The 24,876-nt window shown below is 48.0% G+C and overlaps 1 pseudogene; it reads left to right on the top strand.

The window, feature by feature from the left end:
• LOC117355286 overlaps positions 1-24,876 on the top strand; it is a 194,238-nt pseudogene that overhangs the window by 126,246 nt on the left and 43,116 nt on the right.

Here is a 24,876-nt window from a genome sequence, read left to right as displayed (position 1 = left end):
TGTTGTATCCTTGCGGGCACAGGTACGGAAGTTCTGGGCTATTTTGTTCTTCAAGCCACGTTTCTATGTTATTGGTTGTGATTAGTTCATTTAAGAGGAGCAGTTTATTTGTTACTGACCTTGCGTTAACATACATGCCTGGGATTGAGGTGGCAGTTTTGATGTGATGTTTGCTTTGCGAGGGATTTTTTTCCTTTATTGTTCTTTTTGCGTTTGTTCCAAAGAATGGGTATGATCTTCTGGTGGTGTCCCTGTGTGTGTTCGTTTGTTGTTGTGTGGGGTGCCATGAGGTGGTGGGTTGCAGCAATGCAGTTGATATTGTAACCACACTGCAGCCCTAGACCAGGGCTCAGAAGCGCCCTCCGAGGTTACCAACGAAAGTACAATAGCGTGTGATCAAGGCTAGAGTCACCCTGCAGGTTTTTCACAAATCTTAATCAATAACTCAAATACGGTGGGTAGAATGAAAAAAATGAAAACGTTTACTTGTTCAAAATATAAGTCAAAAATAGCATATAGCTCAAAGTAATCAACCAATGTCCCAACTGGAAACAAAATAAAGTCAGAGGAAACTCTTGACAGCCTTCAGGATTTGTATTCCTCAAGAAACAGTTCTCTCAGTGTCATATTACAACTTTCTTTTCTCAAAAGTCTGGTAAGTTCTTAGCTTTCAGCAGTTCCCAGAGATGATCTTACCCACTCCAATTCTCTAGGCAAACACATACAAAAATCAAGCCTCCAGCCTGCAAAACTGTGGCAGGGCTGGGTGAAGTTTGCCATCAAAAGCACACAAAACCGCTTTCAAACTTCCCTCCCAGGTGTTGGCAAGCTTCTCCAGTACAGAAAAGACTTTGTCAGTGACTAGGAGCAGAAAAAGGAACCTAGCCCCAACAATAAGAAAGAAAAAACTCACAATGATTCAGCACAGGCTGAGTGCACTGCTATATAGTAACGATAGGATTTGCGAGATTGGGGTTCTCATTTTGAGATCTGTGTGTCAGGGTTCTTCTCTTGGTGTATGTTGTAGAGATCAGTCGTCGCCTTTCCGTCGCCTCCCAAAGGATCGCACTAAGGTGCTTTAACAATATTGTTTAAATGTTGTCAAACTTTCAGAATTTGCAAATTTTTTGCTCAGAATTCCGCCAGGATTAATCAGTAGTTCAGATAGCGTAGCTGGTTTTAAGAAAGGTTTGGACAAATTCCTGGAGGAAAAGTCCATAGCCTGTTATGAAGACAGTGGCATGGAATGTTGCTACTCTTTGGGTTTGGGCCAGGTGCTAGTGACCTGGATTGGCCTCCGTGAGAATGGGCTACTGGCCTTGATGGACCATTGGTCTGACCCAGTAAGGGTATTTTTATGTTCTTATTTTTGGGAATTATGGCCTATGTCAAGTTTTTATTTTACAAGATGATTCATGGTCTTGCCTTGAGTTGAGTTGATTATTGAAGTTCCTCTTTGTTCAGCTCCAAAACATTGAAAATACAGCTATTAAGACTTTTATGGGAGATTTTGCCTTTTTCTCCACTCCAGAAGGAAGCCCGTTGGCTACCATATTTTTATCGAGCCAAATTGAAGATGTTGGTTTTGACACACACAGCCTTTTACTGAGGTTTCTTGGGCAACTTTTTGATCCCTTATCGTCCCACACACACTTTAAGATCCCAGAACCAGAACCGTCTTATCCTGTCTCTGTCACGAGCCAAATTGGATCCTACTAGACTAGAGGATCAACGTTCCTTTATAGGGCACCAGCCATGTAGAACTTTCATGTTTTTATATGTCAATGTATAATAAATTATCCCAGGACAAGCAGGCATGATATTCTCACATGTGGGTGACGTCATCTACGGAGCCCCGATGCGGAAGCATTTTCAAGCAAACTTGATTGAAGATTTAAGTTTGCTCTGCTGCTCCACGCATGCGTGCCTTCCTGCTCCACTAGGGGGTGCATCCCCTCGTGGTCTCCAGTTCAAAATTTTCCGCTGAGCCTAGAAGTCATGTGTTTTCTGGCTCTGCCCCAACTGCCTTCTAGCACTGCAATTTTTTCTTGTTTTTCTCGATTTACTCGCTGTGCGCGAGTTTTTTTCTTGTTTTAACTGTTCCTGCTTCGTTTTTCACCGACCCGGAGGCTTCCGGGTCCCCGTGGCCGCGTTGCTATTCGAGCCGCGGCCAGTTTCGAGTCTATGTCCCGGCCTTTGACCGGCTTTAAAAAGTGCTCCCGGTGCGAGCGGCTTCTTTCCATCACAGACCCGCATCGCCGGTGCATCCTCTGCCTGGGGGCCGCTCATCCAACCGACTCCTGCCCCCAGTGCGCTACTTTCCAGAACCGGGCCCTCCGTCGAAGGAAAGCCCGCATGGCGGATCTTTTTGCCCCGGACCAACCCTCTACCTCGGCCTCGAGGTCGGCCCCGGCCTCGGCCCCGGCCTTGACCTCGGCCCCGAATACCTCGGCATCGCCTCGAGACTCGAACCCGAAGTCCTCGGGACAACAGAAAACCTTGGCTCCGGGTAAGTCCCCTCTTCCCTCTTCAGGTTCTGTACCAGCAAAGAAACCGGCCTCGGGGACACCGGCGACGCATGGCGGAAGTCCCATGCTTACAGCCCCGGCGAAACCCTCCAAGCCTTCGGGCCGTGCCTCCACCACACGGGAATACTCTGATACGAGGTCGCCCCCGGTGGAGTACACCGAGGCAGTGGACATGCCCTCGTTGCTGTCCGTGCCCATTTTCCAGGACCTACTCCGAGCGATGATCTCATCGGAGCTGGCCGCTGCAATGGCCCATTTGCAACCGGCCTCGACCTCGACCCCGCATGTGCCAGACCAGCCTGAGCCTCGCGTCGAGCCACCTCGAACAAAAGCGCGCAAGCTTCGCCGCATTCCATCCTCCTCGGACTCCTCACCGAGGCACCCGAGGCGCTCTTCCCTCCTCAGACCGCCGCGGTGCAAAACGTCGTGCTAAAACGACAGAAACCTCGAACCGCCGTACCTCCAAGAAGGCCCGGGGTTCCCCCACTCTATGAGGCCGTTCACCTACACCTCGTACGGGACCGCTAAGGGTGGCTGAGTTATCACTCTCCAACCCGCGCATCCTCCGAACTCCCCCTCGGACGGGGACTCCGATCCGAGGTTGTAGGTCTTCACCGAGGGAGTCCGAGTCGAGGTCACCGATTCGACACCGATCGGTACCTCGAACCCCGACATCGTCTCCGAGGGGCTCCTCGAGACGTCGGAGATCTACGACCCCGGAACACTTTCACAGTACTTCCCCGGTCTCGGAGCGTGGATCGGAGCAGGAACCTCGATACTTGAGGGAAGCCTCCCCATCCTTCTCCACCCGACGGAGGTCTCGTTCACCGACCCTGCACGGGGCCTCAGGAACATCTCGCCCATCCTTCACTCGCTTTGTCCAGGACATGGGCCACGCTTTGGACTTAGACCTCCAGTCCGACTCCAGATACTCTAAGGAATACCTAGCGGAGCTGGATATGCCCTCACTGCCCAGAGAGTCCCTCCGCTTACCGCCTAACCCGGTACTCCAACAGGCCTTCTTCAGGAACCTGGAGACCCCCTACATGGTCACAGCCGTACCCTCCAAAATGGAGGCCAAGTACCGCACAGTACCCTTCGAACAACCACAGCTCTCCCACCAGTCGCTGCTAGTAGAATCCTCCTTGAAAAAGGCCCACCCATCTCGGGTCTCAGCCGCGGTCCCCCCAGGCCGAGAAGGCCGAACCCTAGACAAGTTCGGCAGGAGACTATACCAAAATGCCATGATGGCCTCTAGGGTGCAAAGCTACACTTTCACCTTCACATCCTACCTCAAACACCTCATTGGACTATTGAGAGCCTTTGAGACTGACCTACTGGCCTCCCGCCGAGGAGCGTTTGGCCTGCTTTTAGAGTCCCTCTCCAACCTGCGCCTCCATCTATTCCACGCGGCCTACGATGGGTTTGAACTCTCCTCCAGAGAGGCGGCCTTTGCTATCGCCATGCGCCGCCTAGCCTGGCTGCGCCTGGTCGACATGGTCCCCAACTTACAGGACCGGTTGGCTAACCTCCCTTGCGTGGGTAAAGAACTGTTCGATGACATTATCGAGGCGGCTACAAAACGCCTCTCCGAACACGAATGCTCGTTTGCCTCCCTCGTGTGGCAAAAGCCTAAACCGGCTGCGGCCAGGCTGTTCAGGGCCCCTCCGCGCCGCTACCCACAAAAATCCACTCCCGCCTTCTCGCGGCCTCCACCCAGGCGTCCGCAAGCACACCACTGGGCCATGCCCAAGTCCCAACCGCCTGCGACTACCAAACCATCCCCGTCCTTTTGACGGGAGTCGCGGAAGGGGGCGGGCCCCCTCCGCCATAGTCCCAGGCCCTCTTCCCATCGGGGGTTGCCTCAAAGCCTTTTACCCTCGCTGGGAACAAGTCACATCGGACGCATGGGTCCTTGGCGTGATCTCATCAGGATACTCTCTCAACTTTCGAGCCATTCCTCCAGACAACCCCCCAAGGAATTGCCCTCCCAACCGGACGCAGCTACCCCTACTCCTCTCCGAGGCTGGAGATCTGCTTCGCCTCAGGGCAGTGGAGGAGGTTCCCCCCGACCAACGGGGGAAGGGCTTCTACTCCCGTTACATCCTGGTACCGAAAAAAACGGGAGACCTACGCCCAATACTAGACTTGAGACGCCTCAACAAATTTCTAATACGGGAAAAATTTCGGATGCTTTCCCTACCGACCCTCTACCCCCTGATCGACGAGGGCGACTGGCTCTGCTCCCTCGATCTGAAGGAGGCGTACACACATGTCCCAGTACACCCCGCTCACCGCAAGTTCTTGCGTTTTCAAGTAGGGGACTGGCACCTACAATACCGAGTCCTCCCCTTCGGCCTAGCATCATCACCTCGGGTCTTCACCAAGTGCCTCGTGCTGGTCGCAGCAACCTTACGTTCCCAGGGTCTCCAGGTATTCCCCTACCTGGACGACTGGCTAATCAAAGCCCCGTCCAGGGAAGGGGTTATCTCAGCGACCCAACAGACTATTACCTACCTACAAAGTCTGGGGTTCGAAATAAACTTCCCAAAATCCCAACTACGTCCCTCGCAGTCCCTACAGTTCATCGGGGCCATGCTGGATACGGTTCGCCTCCGTTCCTTCCTCCCCCCTCCGCGCCTAGAGGTGTTAGTAAGTCTGAGTCGAAGGATCTCTCTGCTGACCTCGGTATCAGCCCGACAGATGATGATTCTCCTAGGCCACATGGCCTCCACCGTCCATGTCACACCCTTCGCCCGCCTCCATCTGAGAATCCCTCAATGGACCCTGGCCTCTCAATGGCGTCAAGACCGGGACTCGATCCACCGTCCCGTGACAGTGACTCCTTCCTTGCAAAGATCGCTCCGCTGGTGGGCCGACTCTTCAAATCTTTCCAAAGGTTTACTCTTCCTCGCCCCTCATCACAGCAAGGTTCTCACCACGGACTCGTCAGAGTACGCTTGGGGAGCCCATCTGGACGGCCTACGCACGCTGGGCATGTGGTCAGCGGAAGACCGCCACTGTCACATCAACGTGCTAGAGCTCCGGGCCATCTGTCTCGCAGCTGTAGCCTTTCAACATCTGCTCCATGACCGGGTGGTCCTCATCCGAACCGACAACCAGGTAGCAATGTACTATGTAAACAAACAAGGAGGAACAGGGTCTTGGTCCCTCTGTCGGGAAGCCCTGCGCCTCTGGAAATGGGCAATCTCCAACAACACCTTCCTTCAAGCGGTGTACATACAAGGAGAACAAAACTGCCTGGCGGACAGACTCAGCCGCCTCCTCCAGCCACACGAGTGGTCACTGCACTCTCAAACCCTACGACAAGTGTTCAAACAGTGGGGGACACTTCAAATAGATCTGTTCGCATCCCCCCACAATCACAAACTGCCCTCTCTTCTGCTCCCGGGTGTACTCCCCGGACCGGCTCGAGGCCGACGCCTTCCTCCTCGACTGGGAGGGAAGGTTCCTGTACGTGTTCCCGCCATTCCCTCTGATCCTGCGGACGCTTGTACACCTGAAAACAGTACAAGCCACCCTGATCCTGATTGCTCCTCGCTGGCCACGCCAGCCTTGGTTTTCCCTTCTACTTCAACTCAGTGTCAGAGATCCACTGCCTCTGCCTCGGTTTCCCTCTCTACTATCACAGGGTCAGGGTTCGCTGTTACATCCCAATCTTCAATCTCTTCATCTGAATGCTTGGTTTCTTTCCCCCTGACTTCTCTCCCCGTGTCTCAATCAGTCAAGGAGATATTGGAGGCCTCTAGAAAGACCTCAACGAGAACCTGCTACTCCCAAAAGTGGACCAGATTCTCAGCCTGGTGCTCCTCTCACAGCCAGGACCCGGTGTCGGTCCCCATCCCCCTGGTCCTGGACTATTTACTTCAATTATCTCACTCCAGCCTAAAGACCAACTCCATTCGAGTACACCTCAGTGCGATTGCGGCCTTTCCCCAGCCCCTGGAAGGGAAAGCCCTCTCGCTCCATCCCTTAGTCTCTCGCTTCATGAAGGGTCTCCTGAATGTCCACCCTCCTCTCAAACCTCCTCCGGTGGTTTGGGACCTCAACGTGGTTCTGGCTCAACTAATGAAACCTCCATTTGAGCCACTAGACAAATGCCATCCAAAATTCCTCATTTGGAAGGTAATTTTCCTGCTTGCGCTCACTTCCGCTCGGCGGATTAGTGAGTTACAGGCTCTGGTAGCGGACCCACCCTTCACGGTATTCCATCACGACAAGGTGGTACTCCGCACTCATCCAAAGTTCTTGCCTAAAGTAGTGTCTGATTTTCACCTCAATCAGTCCATTGTCTTGCCTGTGTTTTTTCCCAAGCCCCACTCTCATCCCGGAGAGGTGGTGCTCCACACTCTTGACTGTAAGAGAGCGTTGGCCTTCTACCTCCAACGCACTCAGTCACACCGGAAAGTCCCACAATTGTTTTTGTCCTTCGACCCAAACAGGTTAGGTCACCCAGATTCCAAGCGCACCTTGTCCAACTGGTTGGCCGATTGCATCTCCTTCTGCTACGCTCAGGCTGGTCTCGCGCTGCATGGTCGAGTAACGGGACACAAAGTCCGAGCAATGGCAGCCTCCGTAGCGTTCCTCAGGTCCACACCTATCGAGGAAATCTGCAAGGCTGCCACGTGGTCTTCGGTTCATACTTTCACCTCCCACTACTGTCTGGACTCACTGTCCAGGAGCGATGGATGGTTCGGCCAATCGGTTTTGCGAAATCTATTTGCTTAAATTGCCAACTTCCCTCCATCCCTTTTCAGTTAGCTTGGAGGTTACCCACATGTGAGAATATCATGCCTGCTTGTCCTGGGATAAAGCACAGTTACTTACCGTAACAGGTGTGATCCAGGGACAGCAGGCATATATTCTCACAACCCGCCCACCTCCCCGAGGTTGGCTTCTTTGCTAGTTAAGTGAACTGGAGACCACGAGGGGATGCGCCCCTAGTGGAGCAGGAAGGCACGCATGCGTGGAGCAGCAGAGCAAACTTAAATCTTCAATCAAGTTTGCTTGAAAATGCTTCCGCATCGGGGCTCCGTAGATGACGTCACCCACATGTGAGAATATATGCCTGCTGTCCCTGGATAACACCTGTTACGGTAAGTAACTGTGCTTTCTCCGTGGACAGCAGGATAGTCAGCCACATATGGGTGTTTCAAGTTTATTTGATTAAACGCCTATCCAAAATACTAAGCGTTGTACAATAATAATTAAAACATTGACAAAAGTACACAGAGACTAACATCTTAACATACTTTGTGGTTTGTTTGTTTTTTTTGTTAATCTATAAGGACACAATAGGAAAAAAAGGGGGGAGAACTGCAATATTTATTAAGAAAAGATAAAGCAAAGGAAAAAAACAATGGGAGGGGAAATCAAGAGTTGCTGGACTCCTAATTTGCGAATAAGCTCTCCAATTGCTCAGAGAGATTTTTTTTATTTTTTTTTTTCTCTGAGCACGTGCAGTGCCCGGGCCCCACCCATTTCCCCCCGCTTCCCCCTAATCCCCAGGATGTTCCTAGGTGTGGCCGGGTCGGCCGTATGGGGAGGCGGGTGGGTTGTGTGGCTGACTATCCTGCGTTATAGGTAAGTAACTACACTTTTTCCTAGGACAAGCAGGATGAGTCAGCCACATACGGGTGACTCCCTAGCTGAGGGATGTACCGAGTGGACCTGCACCTTAGTGCTCTGGCATCCTTCGCCTGGCTGTGGAGGCCGAGCCGGGCAGGGTAATCAGGCGAAGCAGGTGAAGTTGTGGAAACAAGGTTTTTGATAAAGCGCTGTGTTAACTGAGCAATAATACAGAACAGTGAAACTGGTCATAGAAACATAGAAATAGACGGCAGATAAGGGCCACGGCCCATCTAGTCTGCCCACCCTAATGACCCTCCCCTACCTTTGCCTAGTGAATAGAGCCTACGTGTCGATCCCATTTGGCCTTAAAATCAGGCACGCTGCTGGCCTCAATCACCTGCAGTGGAAGATTATTCCAGCGATCAACCACCGCGCAGTTTCCCACCCCTGATTTTCCACGGATGCCCTCTTGTTGCCGTGGGACCATTGAAAAAGAAGATATCTTCCTCCGCCTCGATACGGCCCGTGAGATACTTGAACGTCTCGATCATGTCTCCCCTCTCTCTGCACTCCTCGAGCAAGTATAGCTGCAGTTTGTGTAACCTTTCTTCGTACGGAAGATCTTTGAGTCCCGAGACCATCCGGGTGGCCATTCTCTGAACCGACTCCAATCTCAGTACATCTTTGCGATAATGTGGTCTCCAGAATTGCACACAGTATTCCAGGTGGGGCCTCACCATGGATCTATACAATGGCATAATGACTTCCGGCTTACGGCTGACGAAACCCCTGCGTATGCAACCTAGGATCTGTCTTGCCTTGGATGAGGCCTGCTCTACCTGACTGGCAGCCTTCATGTCCTCACTGACGATCACCCCCAAGTCCCGTTCTGCTACCGTTCTTGTTAGGATCTCACCATTAAGAGTATAAGTCTTGTATGGATTATGGTTGCCTAGGTGCATGACTTTGCATTTTTTAGCATTGAAGCCAAAAAATGCAAAGTCAATAACAATCAATGAACAGCGAGAAACCAACTGGTCAACAGTGACAATTCGTACTTGCATGTGAGAATTCATACTTGCATATTCCACATTCAGTCTAGACAGGAGTGCTGGAAGACCTACTTAATCAATATCTATAACACCCTACTTGATCAGTGTTTGTCGATATTTATAATCCCCTAATTGATCAGTGTTTGTCAAGGCTGTGCTAGTAGTTGCTTTCCCTCCCGGGAGGGAAGAGCCACTTCCAAGACTGCTCGGCCGACTTCCAAGACTGCTCGGCTGAAAGCATTTGGAGCGTGGAATGCACTGTTGAGGCAGTAGTGCTTGGTGAAGGTGTGCATGGAGGACCAAGTGGCTGCATTGCAGATGTCCCCTATTGGTGTGTGGTGCAGATGAGCCGTTGTGGTGGCTATGGCTCTGCGCTGGTGGGCGTGGGCTCCCACCTGCGGTTGACGCTGCGCTCTTCTATAGGTGAAGGGGATGCACTTGGATATCCAGCGCGAGAGCCTGCGTTTGGTGGCCGGCAGTCCTGTCTGTTGTGGTCGTAGGAGACGAACAATTGAGGCTTGTCTGGTCTGTTGCATAGTCAGGGCCCTCACACAGTCCAGGAGGTGTTGCTGAGGTGGCTGTGTGCCTCCCTGTGGGGAGATGTAGAGTGCCGGGAGGCACGCTGAAACCACCTTCGGCAAGAATCGGGAGTGGGTTCTGGGTACCACCCTGTTCTCATGGAGGAGTGTGTCGGGGTGTGATGGACCAGGGCTTGGATCTCGCCGATACATCTGGCCGACGCGATGGAGGTCACGGTTTTCCCGGCCAGGAATACGGGATCTGCCTCTTCCAGAGGTTTGAGGGGTCGAGGTGAGCTGATGCGGCATCAAGTTGAGGTCCCATCCGGGCGGTGGTGGTCTGACCGGTGGGTGCAGATTGGACAGTCCCTTCATGAAATTGTGTGATTACAGGATGCCTCGACGCTGGTTTGTTGTCTAGGCCAGTGTGGTATGCCGCAATTGCACTTAGGTGGACCTTGATGGAAGTGAGTTTTAGGTCCCATTGAGATAAGCTCAGTATGTACTGCAAGATGTCTGGTATGGGGCAGTTGTAGGGGTCTCGCTGCGTGTCTGTGCACCGGTAGCGGAACCTTCTCCATTTCAACCCATAGCATTTTCTGGTTGAAGGTCTTCTGGCTGCCATAAGAATGTGCTCCATGTCTTGTGGTAGGTTCATCCTCTCATCATCCCTGCGGTCAGGGCTAAGGAACGCAGGTGGTGGTGGAGGGTTAGGCTCCTGTGTTGTGTTATGAGAACTGCACTGATCGGGAGGGGGAGAGGTGGGTGAACCGCTATCCCTTGCCGAAACGGTTGCTGGGGCCCGAACAGGGCAATCATGATCACCGTTGCTCTGTCCTGAAGGATCTTCTGCAGGACTTAGGGTATGGCGGGTAGGCGTATAAGAGTCCGTGGTTCCAACTCACAGACAGACCGTCGGGGCTGAGACGGCGATGGGTTGATCTCTTTGAGCAGAAGGTCGAGTATTTTGAGTTCAGTTCGGTTGCAAACGGGTCGATGCTCGGTGTGCCCCAGGTGCTGAAGATCTTCGTCGCCGCTGGGTTGAGACACCACTCCTAGGGATCCAGCTGGCGGCTGAGGCTTTCTGCCCGGTCGTTCTGCTCCCCCGGGAGGTAAGTTACCTGGATGGGGCATTGAATGGAGTTGGTGAACTCCCACATGCGGCAAGCTTTCTTGCATCGCGAGGCTGACCCTGTCCCTCCCTGCTTGTTGATGTAGTACATGGCCACCTGGTTTTCTGTTTGGGTGAGGACTGCCCTGCCTGTCACCCATTGTTTGACGGTTTCAAAGGCATTCCCTATGGCCCTGAGCTCCAGTAGGTAGATATGGATTGAGGACGCCTGGGCCGACCATATGTCCCCTGTTAGAAGATGGGGAAGGTGTGTCCCCCCTCCATGTTTGGAGGCATCCATGGTGGCCACCAGCTGGTGAGGTGGTGGTCTGGTTTCCCTTTCGCTAAGTTATCTCGGGCCGTTCACCAGTGAAGCGTCTTGTGTATGGGCTGGCGAATGGGTACCTGGGTGGTCAGAGGTTGGGTATACTGGTCCCAGTGACGTCTGAGGTGCCCTTTCAGGGATCTCATGTGTAGTCTGGTGTGCTGGACAACAACAACCGCAGCCGAGACACAGGAGGGAGCGTGCTGCCGATGAGCTGCTGGCAGGAATACACTGGGCCAGGGATGTCATGGCGTGGATCTGGTAGTCCAGTAGGATGCCTTGGTCTGTGTGGTGTCGATGACTGCCCCGATGAACAATATCCCCTAGGTGGGTATCAGATGGGATTTCTTGAAGTTGATGAGGAACCCCAGTTCTTGGAGGACGGTTATGGTGGTTGTCAGGGCTGCCAGCTGTCAAGATAAGATAGGACGCACACCCCTTGAAGGCGAGGATGTGCCACTGCCACGCACTGTGTGAACACTCTTGGAGCCATTGAGAGTCCAAGGGGTAGGGGTAGGGGTGTCTGTCTTGGCTTTAGAAGCGACAATGCCTCCTGTTGGCTGGGTGCATGGGCACGTGAGTGTATGCATCATGTAAGTTCAGGGATACTAGACAATACTCGGGCTGTAACAGGGCCAAGACTGTACCCAGAGAGTGCATCTGGAATCGTTCCTTGTGTATGCACCTGTTAAGCTTGCAGAGATCCAGGATCGAGCGTTGTCCTTGTCCATGGGGACGCGGGGGTTCCTGGAGTAAAAACCCCTTGGTGATCTCCTCTGTTCGTCACCGCCTCTATTGATTCTGCCGAAGCAGGTCCTCTCCTTGTTGCAGGAAAATTGGGTCGTCAGATGGAGGGTGCCCCGCCCACTCGGGGGGGGGGGGCGGGAGTGGAGACGAATTTGGAATCCCTGCTTGATGATGCTGAGGGCCCATTGGTCGATAGTGATCCTGGGCCAAGCCTTCGCAGACAATCTGATCCTGCTGGCCGGAGGGTGGTCAAGGTTCTGTTTTTGTTTTGGGGAGAGGGCTGCCCTTGGATGCCCCTGCCCCTCAGGCGGTGCTTGTTTGCGTGGCAGTTATGTTACTGTTGCGAGCGCTGGGGCACAGACTGCTGCCAGTGTGGACTGGCTCGGTGGTGAGCTGGAGTCCCTGTTTTATTTTATTTATTTATTTTCTCTCAATGACCTGATAAAACCGCATCTGGAACTGGAGCGCAGCAATTCGTGCACTCAGCATTGCGCCCTCATAGGTCTTTTTCCCCGTGGAATCCAGGGATTTTCAGGTTTTTCCCTGACGGGGAGTTGGAGTGGGGGTCGTGCTGCCCTGTTTCTCTTAAGCGCCAAGGCTACCGCAATGTCCATGTATGGCTGCTGCAGGTTGTCGAATCCCCGGGCCGGAAAGATCTGGTACTTCAGTCCCAGTCTCCTTGATGTTGGTTGCCCTGAAGAGGGAGTCTGCCAAATCTTGTCTCTGCAGTCCAGGAGGTTCTTGTGGACTGGAATCGCCACCGCCTGCCTGAAGTAGTTCAGGCATTGTAGTAATCTGTGTTGGGTACTGGTGGTCCACCCATGTGGATCTTGAGAAAGGCTGTGAGTTTCTGGAGGAACTTCGTTTGTGGGTTTCTTGGGTTTTGTTTTTTATTTATTTATTTTTGTGGGTGGTGACTCGGGGTGTGGCTGGAGGCTGGTATGTTGCTTGTTCCTCCGTTGCTTAGGTGCATGGCATGCTGCTGGAGCGCCATGTTGTTGTGCGTGGTTCCCTCTAAAGGGGGGCATTGGGAGGAGTGTTGCCCACTGAGAGAGGAGTTGGGTCAGCAGAAAGATTAACTGTTGCTGCTGGTCCCGCCCCTGGTGGTTCGCAGGTTCATGTGCTGCTCCACTTGACTGGTTGGGTGGCTTCTTGTACCCCGCCGACATTCTCTGTCCTTCTTGAGAGGGGGGGGTGAGCCTGCAGAGAGGGGGCAGGATGCACCCCTTCATCTGTGCCAGTGCTCCTGGCTGCGTTTCCCACTGTGCCTGGAGGCAGAGAAAAGAGGAGTGATGATGCCTCCTGTGTGGGCTTCTCCTGCTGTACTGCCTATTGTATATTAAACTGTATAGCGCTGCATATGCCTTTCAGTGCTATAGAAATCATAAATAGTAGCAGAGTCCCTCCTGCTGCAGTGAACAGCTCTAGGCTGAGGAATTTTAATCCCCCACCTTTGGGGAGGCGGGGTCTGACATGCCGCATCACTGATGACATCAGCACAGTACTTTGTGAAGAGTTCCCCAGGACTGCCCCTGTTGCCAGGGAGGAAGGAAAAACGTGTTGGAATTGGTTGCCAGTGGTTTCCATCATGGCTGGTTGCTGAGACCACGCCCAGTCTGAGCTTAATGTGGAAGGCAGACTCCTCGTTCCTGACATGAGGGTGGGAGGGTGGGAGAGGTCTGAACTGCAGACTCTGCAGGACCCCAAGAGGGAAAGAAGCATCGAGTTCATTTTTTTTTTTTTTTTTCAGAATGTGGGTTGATTGCAGGGAGGAGGGACACCCACTCCTGAACTCTGGAGCAGCATGTCTCCTGCCGGTGGGAGAGGTCTGCAGGTCCCCCCGAGGGAAAGAATCATAGGAGTTTCTTTCTCCTTAAGTTCAGGGAGGTGAGTGGGGCAGAGCCTTCGGGGCTGCAAAAGATTATCAGAGGTTTTCCGAAAAACAAGCAGATAGGCTTACCTTTGGGGCTGGAGGGGGAACCCCGATCGGCTCCCTGCAGAGGCCGGCTGTACGTGGCAGCATGCATAGACTCCGGGGGAGATCTCTCAGTCTGGAGGGCGAAAAACCCCGATCTGCTGTCTGCAGAGGCTGGCTTTATGCGGCAGCATGCAGGGACTCCGGGAGAGATCTCTCGGTCTGGCGAGACCCCTATTGGCTGCCTGTAGAGGCTGGCTGTACGCGGCAGCATGCAGGAACTCGGGAGAGATTTCTCTGCCGGGCCGAGTGCAGGCGGGGGGGATTAGCTGAGCCAGGGCATCCTGGAGGCTCCTTGCTGCTGTAGCTTGTGGATCCCCCGTTGCTGCATTCCGATGAGGATGGCTGCTGGAGGAAGATTCTCGGGCCTCACTTCTCTTCATGAAGTCTCTTAGTGCCCTCTTCCTTACCTTGCGTGCATGTGGAGACATGTGCGCACAATGCAAGCAACACGGAAACCTCGTGCGCCGGATCCAATCAGTGGGTGCACAATTCATGAGGATCATTTCTTTAGATGATTCAGGCATCTTCAAGGTGATGAGTAGAAAAGTTGTAATGGAGAGCTGTAGAAAATCCAACCGATGAGAACGGGCGGAAACTAAAGATTGGGGATTAGGGGGAAGCAGGGGGAAATGGGTAGGTCTCGGGCATGCCCAGTGGGGCCCGGGCACTGCACGTGCTCAGAGAAAAAAAAATCTCTCTGAGCTATTGGAGAGCTTATCCGCAAATTGGGAGCTGTTGGGACAGCACCCATATGTGGCTGACTCATCCTGCTTGTCCTAGGAGAATTCTATTTTACAGAAAGGGTGGTGGATGCCTGGAGTGCGCTCCCGAGAGAGGTGGTGGAGAGTGTGACTGAGTTCAAAGAAGCGTGGGATGAACACAGAGGATCTAGAATTAGAAAATAATATTAAAAATTGAACTAAGGACAGTTCTGGGCAGACTTGCATGGTCCGTTTGGTGGAGGATGGGCAGGGGAGGGCTTCAATGGCTGGGAGTGTGTAGATGGGCTGGAGTAGGTTTTAACAGAGATTTTGGCAGTTGGAACCCAAGCATAGTACTGGGTTGAGCTTTGGATTCTTGCCCAGAAATAGGTAAGAAGAAAAATTTTTTAAAAGATAATTTAAATTGAATCAGATTGGGCAGACTGGATGGACCTTTCCGGTCTTTATCTGCTATGTTAGAAAGATAGAAACATAGAAAGATGACGGCAGAAAAGGGCTACAGCCCACCAAGTCTGCCCACTCCACTGACCCACCCCATTAAGTCTGAGTGCTAATGACCCAGCTCCTTAACTCGACCCTCGCAGGGATCCCACGTGGATGTCCCATTTATTCTTAAAGTCGAGCACGCTGGTGGCTCTGATCACCTGCTCCGGAAGTTTGTTCCACTGATCCACCACCCTTTCTGTGAAGAAATACTTCCTGGTGTCACCACTAAATTTCCCTCCTCTGAGTTTGAGCGGGTGCCCCCTTGTGACCGAGGGTCCCTTGGGAAAGAATATGTCATTTTCCACCTCGACACGACCTGTGACGTACTTAAATGTCTCTATCATGTCACCCCTTTCCCTGCGCTCTTCGAGAGTATAGAGCTGCAATTTGCCCAGTCTTTCTTCGTATGAGAGACCCTTGAGTCCGGAGACCATCCTAGTGGCCATCCGCTGGACTGACTCAGCTCGAAGCACATCTTTACGGTAATGTGGCCTCCAGAATTGCACACAGTATTCCAGATGAGGTCTCACCATGGTTCTGTAAAGTGGCATTATGACTTCAGGTTTGCGGCTAACGAAGCTTCTATTGATACATCCCATCATTTGCCTTGCCTTGGATGAGGCCTTCTCTACCTGTTTGGCAGCCTGCTACACAGGGAAGGGGAGGGAATGCTGCTGCACAGGGAAGGGGGAAATGCTGCTGCTGCTATACAGGGAAGGGGGAAATGCTACTGCTACACAGGGAATGGGAGGGAATGCTGCTGCTGCGGCACAGGGAAGGGGGGAAAATACTGTTGCTGCTACACAGGGAAGGGGGAATGCTGCTGCACAGGAAAGTGGGGGGAGAGGGAAAGGGGGCTAGGGAGCAATCTTGGTTTGCTTTAGGGAAGAGACAGAAAGACAGGCAGGCAGCACATGAAAATGAAAGACAGACACTCAGAAAGAGCGGGCAGGGAGAGAGACAGAAAGAAAGTCAGACAGACAGACAAAGGAGAACAGGGAGAGAGACAGACAGCGGGAGGGAGAGAGACAGAAAGAAAGGAAGAAAGAGACAGGGGCAGGTAGAGACACAGAAGGAAAGAATGACACATAGACATATTCTAGCACCTGTTAATGTAAAGGGCTTAAACACTAGTACAGTATTATCTATAATTAGAGAAGAATCTAAGAATTCTAAAGCTGATGTTGTTATCCATTTGGGTTCAATGACCTACCAGCAATACCCCACTTGTGGTGCAGAAAGTTTTTCGGGAGCCAGGAGAGGGGTTGAAACCTTTTTGGAAAGACTGTAGCTTTTTCGGAAGTACTGCCTACATATGGAAAAGGAGAGGGAAGAGTAGGAAATAGTGAGATCTTCAATAGGTGGCTCAGAGCCTGGTGTCATCGCAAAGACTTTAGGTACAGAGGAGGATGAGGAAATACATGGAAAACCTAGAGAGTATATTGTAATGACAGGTAAAAGGATCACTAGGAAATGGTCCATCATACAAGCAGCAATAGCAACGCTGACCATCCCAGCACGATCCAGGCAGTGGTGGAGTCAGGTCAGACCCTGAAATGATGCGGATGTACAGTGGCGACATTCAATGCTGTTAACCGCATAGCTAACTGGGCAAGTAAGACCAGTCCTGTGTCCAGTTAGCTATTTGGGAAACAGATTTTTAATGCCGGGGCCCAGATATGGCCCAGTGTTGACTGTCTGGGACTAATGTAGTTCTAAGTTATCAGCTGTATAGAAAATGTTAATTGCCCCAGCTGGATATTGATCCGTAACAATTAACCCTTTCTTTGGCATTGTTGCTCTCATTCAACATCAAGTTATGTAAAAAAACTGTGCTCCATCTGCCAATTAAATGGTTAATACAAGCAGGAGTAAAATTAATCACTTAAGAAAAGCTTTATCAAAGATGTTATATAATATCTAAGAATGCACAAAATAGTTCAAATGAGAGAGAAACATTCTACATTTTTATATTATGATACAAAACCTCTTTTTTTTTGTCATCAAACAGGTTTAAACTGTCTTCAGAGGATCCATGAGAGTGAGAGGCCATTCATATGTCCAGAATATGGCAAAAGTTTTAATCACCAATCAAATTTAAGAAGCCATGAGCGAATTCATACCAGAAAGAGATTGTATACCTGTACAGAATGTGGTAAAAGCTTCAATCAGCAGTTACATTTAAAAAATCACAAGATGATTCATACTGGAGAGAAACCATATCCCTGTTCAGAATGTGGTAAAAGCTTTAGTTCGCAATCAGCTTTAAAAATGCACAAGACAATTCATACTGGAGAAAAACCCTATACCTGTTCAGAATGTGGTAAAACATTTCAGTGGCAATCACGATTAAAAGAGCACAAGAGGATTCATACAGGAGAGAAACCATTTACCTGTTCAGAATGTGACAAAAGCTATACTTCACAGTCAGCTTTAAAAAATCACAAGATGATTCATACTGGAGAGAAACCCTATTCCTGTTCAGAATGTGGGAAAAGCTTTATTGTGCAGTCGGCTTTCAAAATGCATAAGAGAATACATACTGGAGAAAAACCCTATACCTGTTCAGAATGTGGGAAAAGCTTTATTCATCAATCAGATTTAAGAAAACACGAGAGGATTCATACTGGAGAGAAACCGTATCCCTGTTCAGAATGTGGTAAAAGCTTTAGTTCGCAATCAGCTTTAAAAATGCACAAGAGGATTCATACTGGAGAGAAACCGTATCCCTGTTCAGAATGTGGTAAAAGCTTTAGTTCGCAATCAGCTTTAAAAATGCACAAGAGGATTCATACTGGAGAGAAACCCTATACCTGTTCAAAATGTGATAAAAGCTTTATTTTGCAATCATATTTAAATTATCATGAGAGGATTCATACTGGAGAGAAACCCTATACCTGTTCAGAATGTGGTAAAAGCTTTATTACGCAGTCAGTTTTAAAAATGCACAAGAGGATTCATACTGGAGAGAAACCATATACCTGTTCAGAATGTGGTAAAAGCTTTATGCAGCATTCACATTTAAAAAAACATGAGAGGATTCATACTGGAGAGAAACCCTATACCTGTTCAGAATGTGGTAAAAGCTTTAGTTTGCAATCAGCTTTAAAAAATCACAAGAGGATGCATACTGGAGAGAAACCCTATACCTGTTCAGAATGTGGGAAAAGCTTTAATCAGCAATCAAATTTAAGAACACACGAGAGGCTTCATACAGGAGAGAAACCCTATACCTGTTCAGAATGTGGGAAAAGCTCTAATCAGCAATCAGGATTAAAAGAACACAAGAGGATTCATACTGGAGAGAAACCCTGTATCTGTTCAAAATGTGGTAAAAGCTTTAGTTCACAATCAGCTTTAAAACAGCACAATATGATTCATACTGGAGAAAAACCTTATACCTGTTCATAATGTGGTAAAAGCTTTATTACGCAGTCAGTTTTAAAAATGCACAAGATGATTCATACTGGAGAGAAACCTTATACCTGTTCAGAATGTGGGAAAAGCTTTACTCAGCAATCAAATTTAAGAAAACACGAGAGGCTTCATACTGGAGAGAAACCCTATACCTGTTCAGAATGTGGTAAAAGCTTTAATCAGCAAAAAGAGCGGGCAGGGAGAGAGACAGAAAGAAAGTCAGACAGACAGACAAAGGAGGACAGGGAGAGAGACAGACAGCGGGAGGGAGAGAGACAGAAAGAAAGGAAGAAAGAGACAGGGGCAGGTAGAGACACAGAAGGAAAGAATGACAGATAGACATATTCTAGCACCTGTTAATGTAAAGGGCTTAAACACTAGTACAGTATTATCTATAATTAGAGAAGAATCTAAGAATTCTAAAGCTGATGTTGTTATCCATTTGGGTACAATGACCTACCAGCAATACCCCACTTGTGGTGCAGAAAGTTTTTCGGGAGCCAGGAGAGGGGTTGAAACCTTTTTGTAAAGACTGTAGCTTTTTTGGAAGTACTGCCTACATATGGAAAAGGAGAGGGAAGAGTAGGAAATAGTGAGATCTTCAATAGATGGCTCAGAGCCTGGTGTCATCACGAAGGCTTTAGGTACAGAGGAGGATGAGGAAATAATGGAAAAACAAGAGAGTATATTGTAATGACAGGTAAAAGGATCACTAGGAAATGGTCCATCATACAAGCAGCAGTAGCAGCACTGACCATCCCAGCACGATCCAGGCAGTGGTGGAGTCAGGTCAGACTCTGAAATGATGCGGATGTACAGTGGCGACATTCAGTGCTGTTAACCGCATAGTTAACTGGGCAAGTAAGACCAGTCCTGTGTCCAGTTAGCTATTTGGGAACCAGATTTTTAATGCCGGGGCCCAGATATGGCCCAGTGTTGACTGTCTGGGACTAATGTAGTTCTAAGTTATCAGCTGTATAGAAAATGTTAATTGCCCCAGCTGAATATTGATCCATAACAGTTCAACAATTAACCCTTTCGTTGGCATTGTTGCTCTCGTTCAACATCAAGTTATGTAAAAAAAACTTTGCTCCATCTGTCAATTAAACGGTTAATACAGTAGGAGTAAAATTAATCACTTAAGAAAAGCTTTATCAAAGATTTTATATTGTATCTAAGAATGTACAAAATAACCCAAATGGAAGAGAAACATTCTCCATCTTTATATTATGATACAAAACTTTTTTTTTCTCATCAAACAGGTTTAAACTGTCTTCAGAGGATCCATGAGAGTGAGAGGCCATTTACATGTCCAGAATGTGGCAAAAGTTTTAATCACCAATCAAGCTTAAGAAGACATGAGAGGATTCATACCAGAGAGAAACCATATCCCTGTTCAGAATGTGGAAAAACATTTCAGTGGCAATCACGATTAAAAGAGCACAAGAGGATTCATACAGGAGAGAAACCATTTACCTGTCCAGAATGTGGTAAAAGCTTTATTCATCAATCAGATTTAAGAAAACACGAGAGGATTCATACTGGAGAGAAACCGTATCCCTGTTCAGAATGTGGGAAAAGCTTTATTCAACAATCAGATTTAAGAAAACACGAGAGGATTCATACTGGAGAGAAACCATATCCCTGTTCAGAATGTGGTAAAACATTTCAGTGGCAATCACGATTAAAAGAGCACAAGAGGATTCATACAGGAGAGAAACCATTTACCTGTTCAGAATGTGGTAAAAGCTTTATTACGCAGTCAGTTTTAAAAAAGCACAAGGTGATTCATACTGGAGAGAAACCCTATACCTGTTCAGAATGTGGGAAAAGCTTTACTCAGCAATCAAATTTAAATATTCATGAGAGGAGTCATACTGGAGAGAAACCCTATACCTGTTCAGAATGTGGCAAAAGTTTTAATCAGCAATCGCATTTAAATATTCATGAGAGGAGTCATACTGGAGAGAAACCCTATACCTGTTCAGAATGTGGTAAAAGCTTTAGTGCGCAATCAGTTTTAAAAAAGCACAAGGTGATTCATACTGGAGAGAAACCCTATACCTGTTCAGAATGTGGTAAAAGCTTTAGTTTGCAATCAGATTTAAAAAAGCACAAGGTGATTCATACTGGAGAGAAACCCTATACCTGTTCAGAATGTGGTAAAAGCTTTCGTTTGCAATCAGCTTTAAAAAATCACAAGAGGATGCATACTGGAGAGAAACCCTATACCTGTTCAGAATGTGGTAAAAGCTTTAGTGCGCAATCAGTTTTAAAAAAGCACAAGGTGATTCATACTGGAGAGAAACCCTATACCTGTTCAGAATGTGGTAAAAGCTTTAGTTTGCAATCAGATTTAAAAAAGCACAAGGTGATTCATACTGGAGAGAAACCCTATACCTGTTCAGAATGTGGTAAAAGCTTTAGTTTGCAATCAGCTTTAAAAAATCACAAGAGGATGCATACTGGAGAGAAACCCTATACCTGTTCAGAATGTGGGAAAAGCTTTAATCAGCAATCAAATTTAAGAACACACGAGAGGCTTCATACAGGAGAGAAACCCTATACCTGTTCAGAATGTGGGAAAAGCTTTAGTGCGCAATCAGTTTTAAAAAAGCACAAGGTGATTCATACTGGAGAGAAACCCTATACCTGTTCAGAATGTGGTAAAAGCTTTAGTTTGCAATCAGATTTAAAAAAGCACAAGAGGATGCATACTGGAGAGAAACCGTATACCTGTTCAGAATGTGGGAAAAGCTTTATTCAGCAATCAAATTTAAGAATACACGAGAGGCTTCATACAGGAGAGAAACCCTATATCTGTTCAAAATGTGGTAAAAGCTTTAGTTCACAATCAGCTTTAAAACAGCACAATATGATTCATACTGGAGAAAAACCTTATACCTGTTCAGAATGAGGTAAAAGCTTTAATCAGCAATCAGCTTTAAAACAGCACAAGGTGATTCAAACTGGAGAGAGACCCTATACCTGTTCAGAATGTGGTAAAAACTTTAATCGGCAATCACATTTAAATATTCATGAGAGGATTCATACTGGAGAGAAACCCTATACCTGTTCAGAATGTGGGAAAAGCTTTAGTCAACAATCATGTTTAAAAGAGCACAAGAGGATTCATACTGGAGAGAAACCCTATACCTGTTCAGAATGTGGGAAAAGCTTTACTCAGCAATCAAATTTAAGAAAACATGAGAGGCTTCATACTGGAGAGAAACCCTATATCTGTTCAAAATGTGGTAAAAGCTTTAGTTCGCAATCAGCTTTAAAAATGCACAATATGATTCATACTGGAGAAAAACCTTATACCTGTTCAGAATGTGGTAAAAGCTTTAGTTCGCAATCAGCTTTAAAACAGCACAAAGTGATTCATACTGGAGAGAAACCCTATACCTGTTGAGAATGTGGTAGAAGCTTTAATCAGCAATCAGATTTAAAAAGACACGAGAGGAGAGAAACCATTTATCTGTTCAGAATGTGGTAAAAGCCTTAGTCAGCAATCAGGTTTATATCTCCACAAGAGGATTCATTCTGGAGACAAACCATACACTGGTCAGAATGTAATAAAAACTTAAATGGAAATCACATGTAAAGAGATAAAAAAAAAAATGTATACAGGAGTTACAGAAATAAGGTGTATACGAATGTCCAGGAGTGGTAGAAGTAGCAACTCTCAAGCTGACATTCCTGAGAGAAAATATTGTTGTTTCCTGCTCTCATATAGCTTTGGTATTTTTGACTTTTAGTGTATGCCTAAACTGTACTTTCTTAGATGTGAAGAGGGAATCAGCCTCAGAAATAGATTTTAGACAATGCTCACTGTCCTCGGCTGAATATTGTCCTATAACAATTCATACAAATTGAAAAACAACTAATCAATAATAATAAAACCCTTAGCGCGCTTGCGCAGTTCAAACTTAGTGGATCCGTGATCTGTGGCACTGTGCCCGCGCATGCACAGTGCCTTCCGGCTTCCTGACCCTGTTCCTCGGAAACCGGAGAGGGGGGAGGGAGGAGAAGCAAACCCGGCAAGCACAGTGTTAGAGCCCCCAGAGCATTCCTGGCTAGAGCGGCATTGGCGGAAGATAGGGCAGGGAGGGAGGCTTCGACTCGCTGCCTGGTCCTGCCCTCACGGAAACAGAAAGTAGGTGGGACCCGGGAAAGGGGGGAGAAATGCTGCCGACGGCTGTGTGAGACTGTGGGGGGAATGCTGCTGCAGCATCCTTTTGGGGAGACAGAGGGAAAGGAAGGTGGGGAAAGGGAAATGCTGCTGTTGCACAGGGGGGGGGAGGTAAAAGGAAGGGGGAAGGGCTATTGCTGGACAGGGGGGGCAGGAAGCTAAGAAAAAAGAAAGAATGGCCTCAGCACCCCAGAATGTGGTAAAAGCTGTAATCACCAAATTTTAAACAGCACAAGAGGATTCATATGGGGTGTAATTACCCCTAAGAGAAACCATACTCTTGTCCAGAATATGGTGTTGTGGATTGGTTTTAATTAGGTACAAGAGGATTCATACGGAGTAAAACCATATACTGTCCAGAATGTGGTAAAATATAAAGTAATCATTTAGCTTTAAGAATGCACAAAAGAATTCATAACTAGGAGTGGTAGAAGGAACAACTATTGAGCAGAAATTGCTGAGAGAAAATGTCATTAAAGAATATTATAGGATAATAAAACTGCTATTGAAGAGTAGATTAACTTCACAGAATAAGTTTATAGGCTTCTAATCAACTGGCATTTCCTGCACTCTCTTATAGCCTTGGTCTTATAGACTGGCCTTTTAAAGACCTTGAAAAACTAGATGTACAAATAAGAAAACTCCTCCATACCCACGAGGTCATCTGTAAGTGTCATGGTATGCCTAGTCTTGACTGTTACTAGAGCTGATGAAGAGATTACACCTATCATACTGGGTCAAATCAGTGGTCCATCTAGTCCAGTTTCCACAATGACCAGTCCAGGCCACAATTACCTGGCAGAAACCCAAATACTAGCATTATTCCATGTAACTGATACCAGGGTAAGCTTTAGCTTTGCCCATGTCTCTCTCAATAGCAGTCTATGGACTTTTTCTCCAGAAACTTATCCAATCCTTTTTTTAAAAAAAACAACACAAAAAAACAGGTATGTTAACTGTTCTTTCCACATACTCTGGCAGTGTTCCAGAGCTTAGCTATTGTTTAAGAAAAAAGAAATTTCCTCTTGCTGTTACAGGTTTCCAAGTCTCGCTGCATATTGTCAGATAGAAACCAACGTTTCAGCCATCATGCTGTGGCTTTCTTCAGGGTATGCTGTGAGGTCTACAGTTGGTCTTTATATAGCAGATCTTCAAACCTGATTGAGGCTTGAGGTGACTGAAGGAGGAAAGTCCTTCCTAGCATCTTGTTTGCATTTTTGATCACTGCAAGGTACGATTTAATAATAAGAGTCTAGAGAGGGCTTATTTAAAACTAACTTTGCTCGGATGGGGAATTACGTCAAGAATTGTTCTCTGGATAGGAACATCTGGAAGGAGTAGAAATGCATAGGCAAAACTGAAAGGAGTTATCATAAGGGTGACAAATCTTTTTGTGAGGCAAATAAGTAAAAGTAAGAGGAAAAGAAGGCCGCTTTGTAGTAGCTGAGAAGGTAAGAAATAAGAGGTTAGTTTTCATAAACTACAAAAGATCTCAGAAAGAGGAAGGCAATCAAAAAAATCTGGAAAAGTTAAGAGAGGCTGGTCGAGAAGTCAGGAAAGCAAAGATACAAATGGAAGAAAAAATAGTTGACGCAGTAAATAGGGAGGCAAAAACATTTTTTAGATATATTAGTGATAGGAAGAATTGCTTAACAAATATTTCTGTTCTGTGTTCACGGCAGAAGATCTGGGAGCAAGACTGCAGAAGACAAATGCGAATAGGGATTGTGGAGTGGTAGACCCCGATCGATTTTCAGAGGGTTGTGTTGGTGAGGAGCTAGCTAAATTAAAGGCAGACAAAGCGATTGGGCTGGATAGTGTACATCCCAGGGTGCTGAAGGAACTTAGGGAAGATCTGGTGGCTCCGCTGACTGACCTTTTCAATGAGCCTCTAGAGTCGGGAGTGGAACCGGAGGACTGAAGAAAGGCGGATGTGGTCCCTCTCCACAAAAGTGGAAGTAAGGAAGAAGTGGAGAATTACAGGCCAGTAAGTCTGACTTCTGTGATAAGCAAATGAATGGAAACGCTTTTAAAACAGAGAATGGTGCAGTTTCTAGAATCCTGTGGATTATAGGAGCAGAGGCAAGATGGATTCACTAGAGGTAGGTCTTGTCAGACATTTCTGATCCAATTTCTTTGACTGGGTGTCCAGAGAATTGGATAGAGGATGTGCGCTAGATGTGGTAATTTTCGATTTTAGCAAAG

This window comes from Geotrypetes seraphini, chromosome 2 (assembly GCF_902459505.1).
Source record: "Geotrypetes seraphini chromosome 2, aGeoSer1.1, whole genome shotgun sequence".
In the NCBI taxonomy this organism is placed as follows: Eukaryota; Metazoa; Chordata; class Amphibia; order Gymnophiona; family Dermophiidae; genus Geotrypetes; species Geotrypetes seraphini.
This window is presented reverse-complemented; position numbering and strand designations above follow the sequence as displayed.